The sequence below is a fragment of the Ascidia mentula genome (genome assembly GCF_947561715.1).
Source record: "Ascidia mentula chromosome 2 unlocalized genomic scaffold, kaAscMent1.1 SUPER_2_unloc_6, whole genome shotgun sequence".
NCBI lineage: Eukaryota > Metazoa > Chordata > Ascidiacea > Phlebobranchia > Ascidiidae > Ascidia > Ascidia mentula.
Window position 1 is genome coordinate 95,001 of NW_028113709.1, and position 7,500 is coordinate 102,500.

The window sequence follows — 7,500 nt, forward strand, 5'->3', positions numbered from 1 at the left end:
GGAAGTCCAAACTGTTGAACAGCATCCGCGAGATAGGCATGCTGCCATTGCCAATATGTTTCAGAAAATACCTTTGAATCTAGCGCTCTGGCGGGACTACAGTTGAGTACTCGTCCAGATTCTATAGCCCCACAAACAGTTTTGTATAGCCATCTGTCATACTGAAATCGGAGAAGTTCAAACGATGTGGAATAATCACAAACGTTCGACAAGATCTTGTACATGTAGGCTCGTTTTGTACTCTCTCCGCCCGAAATTGCTGATTCACAAAATATTTTGTACGGATACAATATTGGCCAAATGGCGGATTCAATGAACGAAATCTGAAAAAGTTAACGCATTTGTTACTGTCCATTTATGCATATGCAAAAAAGTACCCACATCAAAAAGGTTATAAAACGGGATTCGCGATCTCAATAAACCTTCCTCTCGTTGCCTGACGAAGTCACCATACGCACTTCTTCCATCGTTGACAAGATAATGATAAGCTGTCAACAGCCTGCTCCGCCTCTGTTCGTCTTCTACAGAGTGAATTCGTTCAAGTACAGATCTCTGTATCAGAGTTACAGCAACCCCACGGTCTTTGTAACGATAACCGTGCTGTAATCGCTGAGTGGAATTCACGTGCAACGCGAAAAATGCCAGAATTGATTGGTCGCCAGAGGTTAGACCCTTCAACTCTTGGGGCCAATCAGCAATTCGAGGAACAGTGTAATTTCCACTACATTGGCAAGTCTTCAATGTGGAAAAATGAGGACGCCTAAACCCGGGACTGATGTTACACGTGTTTACCGAAAAACAACGCGCACAGTAAGACCAAGACGAATCCACTATCCACCTTTCCAAAGAAGACCCCACAGCAAGCCGTTTCGAATTCGTATCTTCTGCTGGAATGTCCATTTCACCAAAATATAGATCTCCACGCTCCCCAAAGCGTCGCAGACGCTCTTTATCACCATTCTGTTTTCTTAAACGTTTTTCCTCCACCTGCCAAAAATACAAACAAACTTACAATTAAACACAGAAACCTTAAAAAACACAAACAACAACGAAAGCTGATTTGACTTACGTCTGGATCAACAAGGACACAAGCTTGATCGTAACGATCCCAATGTATTTCAGCATTCGCCATTTTCTTCAACACGATTAACAACAATGAAACAACTCTCTTGAGAAAATCCTAAATATCCAATTATTTCAACAATACTAGCCTGTCAAAGTAGGGCAATGATTAAGCAATCATTCGATTAACGCTGCGTAACACTCAAAAAAAGAGCTTGTCAACAAGATTATATGAAACGAGAAGTTGAACTATTAACGTTCCAAATAAGATTAACTTTCACACAAAGACAAAGAAGTTTACGAGAAAAAACTACGAAACGCAGTGATCATGTCACAACAAAAGACTACTTCAGAAAAACATAACGGTTCATCGCACAAGCAAAAACGGACGCAGCTATATTGAAAGAAAAGAAATGCGGAAATACAAAAAATTATCATTTCCGCAGCTTTCTTCTTACTTATTTTCTGTTCTTCTTTTTTGCTTTTTCCGCAGTGTTTTATTCTTCTTCGCCTCTTTGATTTCATCAATTCGTTTCTCTTTTTTACCTTGTTCCTCACAGGTACCACTGCTTGAAGGCCCACAGCCGTCGGCTAAATCTTTTCTTTTTAGGGAAATTATTTCCTCGAATGAACGCCTCACTCGCTTTGTTGTGCCTTGCGTCAAGTTTTGAGTGCGCGTGCCAATAATGGCTTCACTGTAGGACTGGAAATTCTTTTCTTTTTTAAAGGCATCGAGTAAATCACCACCGCAATTGCTACCCACATCCTCCATATTTGAAAAAATGTACTTCATTACATGAAGGTGAATCCCCAAGAGGTACATGGAGGCACCAACGTGGGTCATTTTATGCAAATAAAATTCGTCTATCTCCTCCATCTCGCTTATTGCTTGCTTTAAACTCAGGAGTTTCGCTTTTGCCTCACTTTCGGAGCAAGACAACCCTTCATTGCCTCCAACGTGCTTCCTGAATGGCTCGCATAAATCGTTCAATTTTTGAACAAAGTGGCTAAACGATTTTACACAATCATTTTCAGCAAGTGGTCCCACATCCTGTTCTATTCTGTCCCAATTTTTATCCATCGTTTCGGCAAATTCAGATATTGCCACCCGAGGCCTCTGTAGCCACTCGCATGTAAAAACCTTCAATTTATTGCGAAAGTGATTCTCGTCGTCCAAGTGTTCTACGTCCGTGGCCAAACCGTATGGTTTCAGAAAATCTAAGACACAAACAGTATTACTTTTTCACTCATATTAAACAATAAAACACTTTACATACCTTTTGGGAAATGATAATAATACATCACACCTTTCCCACTTTTCTTCGGCGAAGATTCCATGTCTATAAAGAAAATTCGGAACAATCTTGTTTTTTTGCCACCAACAGGTACAAAACATACAATAAACAATATATTTTGTGACTTATCGACTCAAACATAGCAACCAAAAAAAATATTGTTATTCTTTTAGACGTTTAAACAACTCAGCGTACCTTTTCTAATTCAAAATCACTGCAAAATTAACAAATATTATTTACTTAATTACTTCAGCCCTAAGGTTTCTGCAACAAAAATCTAACTGCTATATTTTTCAACAGCATGATCCAACAGCACGTATTAATTAAGACTGGCTCTGAGAGAGAACAACCGTGATTATATAGGGAAAGTTGTCAATCACATTCCTGTAAAATCAGCGCTGGAATGTTACACAGGGTGCGAAATAAAAACACACAGGGCACGAAAAATGTTACGCATCAACGATCACAAAACCTGATCGATGATGCGTAAAAAAATGATGCGAAAGCGCGCGGCAAGCCACGAGAAACGAACCAACGCACACCAGCATCGAGTTTACACCTGTCAAATTTATTTTTTGGACATTGTTACCTAAAGTGCTCTGCACAATCCTCGCAGCCCTGACAAAAATTTTGGAGGTTGGCTGGGCGCTTTTGCATATCCCATGTTTGAAATGAAATGCGACAGCTCTGCCAAGGTGTGTGGTAAGTGACCAACATGGTCACAAAACAGCATCGAGTTTACATCTGTAAAAATTATTTTTTTCACAATGTTACATGAAGGGCTCTGCACAATTCTTGCGGCCCTGATAAAAATCCCGCGGGCTGGCTGCGCGCTTTTGCATACCCGATGTTTTAAATGAAATGCGACAGCTCTGCCAAGGCGTGTGGTAACTGACCAACATGGTCACAAAACAGCATCGAGTTTACATCCGTAAAAAATATTTTTTCACAATGTTACATGAAGGGCTCTGCACAATCCTCGCGGCCCTGATAAAAATCCCGCGGGCTGGCTGCGCGCTTTTGCACACCCGATGTTTTAAATGAAATGCGACAGCTCTGCCAAGGCGTGTGGTAAGTGACCAACATGGTCACAAAACAGCATCGAGTTTACATCTGTAAAAAATATTTTTTCACAATGTTACATGAAGGGCTTTGCACAATCCTCGCGGCCCTGATAAAAATCCCGCGGGCTGGCTGCGCGCTTTTGCACACCCGATGTTTTAAATGAAATGCGACAGCTCTGCCAAGGCTTGTGGCAAGTAACCACCTTGGTCACAACACAATACACCATCAAAAGTGCAGTTGTAAACATTTCGAACGTGGACTGCCCTAGCGCAGCGCAGCCCAGCTATTGCTTCAAACAGCCGGCAGTAAATTTTGACATTCCTATGTGTAAAACCCGGGCGTGGTACGAAGACTCGTTCTTGAACTATAATAAGGGACTATGGTAATATTAGGTTGCGCAAATGTTCGAATCAAAAAAAGTGTCGGAAACGTTATTATAAGTAGTTCTATAGATCATTGATCAATAAGAATCATAATTAAGACTAACGATTATTCACGTGAGGTCTCATTTAATAACTGGCTTGTGGCAGCCAAGCGTTCATAGCGACGTTGCTTTTTGATCCTTCGATGTCGGCTCTTCCTATCATTGTGAAGCAGAATTCACCAAGCGTTGGATTGTTCACCCACTAATAGGGAACGTGAGCTGGGTTTAGACCGTCGTGAGACAGGTTAGTTTTACCCTACTGATGAGGTGTTGTTGCGATAGTAATTCTGCTCAGTACGAGAGGAACCGCAGATTCAGACATTTGGTTCATGTGCTTGGCTGATAAGCCAATGGTGCGAAGCTACCATCTGGGGGATTATGACTGAACGCCTCTAAGTCAGAATCCCGCCTAGAAAGCGACGATACTTTTGTGCCTCGCCCACGGCCGGCCAACGTAAGCGGTCGAAAGGCCGCCGTCTATGCCGGTGCTGACGTTCGACGGGCGCCGCAAGAGTTGCCCGTCGGTCGGCACACCCCCCTGCCCGAAAGGCGTGGTGCTAAATCATTCGCAAACGACCTAGTTGAAGATCGGGGTGTCGTAATCACTAGAGCAGTATTTTCACTGCGATTTGTTGAGAGTAAGCCTCAAGATCTGTCGATTTGTCCGCAGCGCGGGCGCACTTTGAGCGATCTCGGACGCCGAATGGGCGTTCGGGGTCGCTTTTTTTTTTCAAAAAATTTGGCAAAAATAGCCCAAAAAACACAAGCGGCGTTACCAGTTGCGTGCTCGCAGAGCTGGCTTTTGTTGCGTCGCTCAGAATTTGCTCCAGGAGGATCACCACAAGAGTACATGGAACAAATCTGACCCTACTATGTGGGAGCAAGCAGCTCGGTGCGAATGTGCGCGCGGCGTCGCTTGTTGCGTGCGGTTGGCGACTGGCTCGCTGAGCAGATTTGCTGCTGCTCGTTCGATGCCAAGGCGTCCACGGTGCGGGTCCTACTACGGTGCGTGTTGTTGGCATAGTTGCACGTCGGCGTTACAGCTGGTTGGCGCTTCGCGCGTCCGGCCATGTTTCGCGCGTCCTTGACGGTTTTCAGAGTTCGTGGCCGAACCAAGCGTTGAGAATCGTAGCTTGAAAGTGACGGTCGGAGCGGGCGGCGGGCCCTGCGTCTCCACACGAAGCTACCTGGTTGATCCTGCCAGTAGTCATATGCTTGTCTCAAAGATTAAGCCATGCAAGTCTAAGTACGCGCTCTCGTACAGTGAAACTGCGAATGGCTCATTAAATCAGTTATGGTTCATTTGATCGTACATCGTACTTGGATACCTGTACAAAATCTAGAGCTAATACATGCGGTCAGCGCCTGCCTTGCGGCGGGTGCGCATTTATCAGTACAAAAACCGACCGGGCCGGCTTCGCGTCGCGCCCGCCACGTTTTGGCGACTCTGGATAACTGAGCGGATCGCACGGTCTCGAACCGGCGACAGATCATTCAAGTGTCTGCCCTATCAACTTTCGTCGGTAGGGTATCGGCCTACCGAGGTTCTTACGGGTGACGGGGAATCAGGGTTCGATTCCGGAGAGGGAGCCTGAGAAACGGCTACCACATCCAAGGAAGGCAGCAGGCGCGCAAATTACCCATTCCCGACGCGGGGAGGTAGTGACGAAAAATAACAATACAGGACTCTAAACGAGGCCCTGTAATTGGAATGAGCACACTTTAAAACCTTTAGCGAGTATCCATTGGAGGGCAAGTCTGGTGCCAGCAGCCGCGGTAATTCCAGCTCCAAAAGTGTATATTTAAGTTGTTGCGGTTAAAAAGCTCGTAGTTGGACGTTGGGCGCAGGCGGCCGGTCCGTCGCAAGGCGTGCACTGGCCGCACCTGGCCCTCTCCCCCGGCGCTCCGCCGGTGCCCTTGACTGAGTGTCGGCGGCGGCCGGGACGTTTACTTTGAAAAAATTAGAGTGTTCAAAGCAGGCGCTTCGCCTGAATAATGGTGCATGGAATAATGGAATAGGACCTCGGTTCTATTTTGTTGGTTTTCGGAGCGCGAGGTAATGATTAAGAGGGACGGACGGGGGCATTCGTACTGTGCCGTTAGAGGTGAAATTCTTGGATCGGCGCAAGACGAACGACTGCGAAAGCATTTGCCAAGAATGTTTTCTTTAATCAAGAGCGAAAGTCAGAGGTTCGAAGACGATCAGATACCGTCCTAGTTCTGACTATAAACGATGCCAACCAGCGATCGGGGGGCGTTACTTTGACGACCCCTCCGGCAGCTTGCGGGAAACCAAAGTCTTTGGGTTCCGGGGGAAGTATGGTTGCAAAGCTGAAACTTAAAGGAATTGACGGAAGGGCACCACCAGGCGTGATAACGAACGAGACTCTGGCTTGCTAACTAGTTACGCGACCCTATCGGTCGGCGTTGAACTTCTTAGAGGGACTAGTGGCGCTTAGCCACACGAGATTGAGCAATAACAGGTCTGTGATGCCCTTAGATGTTCGGGGCCGCACGCGCGCTACACTGACCGGATCAGCGTGTCGCCGCCTAGGCCGGAAGGTCCGGGTAACCCGCTGAACCCCGGTCGTGCTAGGGATAGGGAATTGCAATTGTTTCCCTTGAACGAGGAATGCCCAGTAAGCGCGAGTCATCAGCTCGCGTTGATTACGTCCCTGCCCTTTGTACACACCGCCCGTCGCTACTACCGATTGAATGGTTTAGTGAGGTCCTCCGATTGGACCTGGCGCGTTCGGCAACGGCCGCGCCGGCGTCCGAGAAGACGATCTAACTTGATCATTTAGAGGAAGTAAAAGTCGTAACAAGGTTTCCGTAGGTGAACCTGCGGAAGGATCATTACCGGCCGATCGCCGATCGAGTGGTCGTGCGTTCGACAGGTGGAGAAGGCTCCGTATCTTGGCGGCCGCGCACGCCCTTCGTCGCTGTTGAGGCGCACGCGATTGCACTTCGGTCACCCTGTTTCGTTCTGCGCCGAGTGCCGTGGCCATGTGCCAGGCTGGCTTCATGCGTCGCCTACGGCTGGCGACCGCTCGGCCACCGCTTTTTCGACTGTGCAATCCGGCTGGGTCGCGCTTGTCCAACTGACGAAGTCACGGAGGGCTCTTGGCGGTGGATCACTCGGCTCGCGAGTCGATGAAGGACGCAGCTAGCTGCGTGAATTAATGTGAATTGCAGGACACATTGAGCATCGACGTTCTGAACGCAAATTGCGGCACCGGGTCAATCCCGGCGCCACGCCCGCCTCAGGGTCGCGTTGTAACGTTCCCGCGCGGCGACGCGTCGGGCCGGTGCGGTGTCGGCCGTTGCCACGGTCGTCCCGCCCAGGACAGCACGAACGCAGTGTCAGCGCGCGAAACCGAACGCGGCGTGCGTCTCGTTACGAGTCGGCCTCGAAGAGGATCCCGGCCCGGAGCAGCACGGCTCGCGTTCGGGCGCGGCGCTCGCACGAGCTTCGGTGGCGCGCGCGTGTCTCTCGCAAACGAGGCACTGGATTATCGGCCTGAGGTCGGACGAGGCTACCCGCTGAATTTAAGCATATTACTAAGCGGAGGAAAAGAAACTAACGAGGATTCCCCCAGTAACGGCGAGTGAAGTGGGAAGTGCCCATCGCCGAATCCGCGCGCCTCTGCGGCG

At 48.1% G+C, this 7,500-nt stretch overlaps 1 non-coding gene and 2 pseudogenes across 1 annotated transcript; all 3 read left to right on the plus strand.

Moving 5' to 3' along the window:
- The first annotated feature begins 5,030 nt into the window (after positions 1-5,030).
- On the plus strand, positions 5,031-6,705 carry LOC145916538 (small subunit ribosomal RNA; annotated as a pseudogene).
- A 259-nt stretch (positions 6,706-6,964) lies between these two features.
- LOC145916517 (5.8S ribosomal RNA) lies at positions 6,965-7,118 on the plus strand. The gene has a single exon (XR_014404726.1). It is a non-coding gene; the product is annotated as a 5.8S ribosomal RNA (ribosomal RNA).
- Positions 7,119-7,362: 244 nt separating this feature from the next.
- LOC145916505 (large subunit ribosomal RNA) overlaps positions 7,363-7,500 on the plus strand; it is a 5,207-nt pseudogene continuing 5,069 nt past the window's right edge.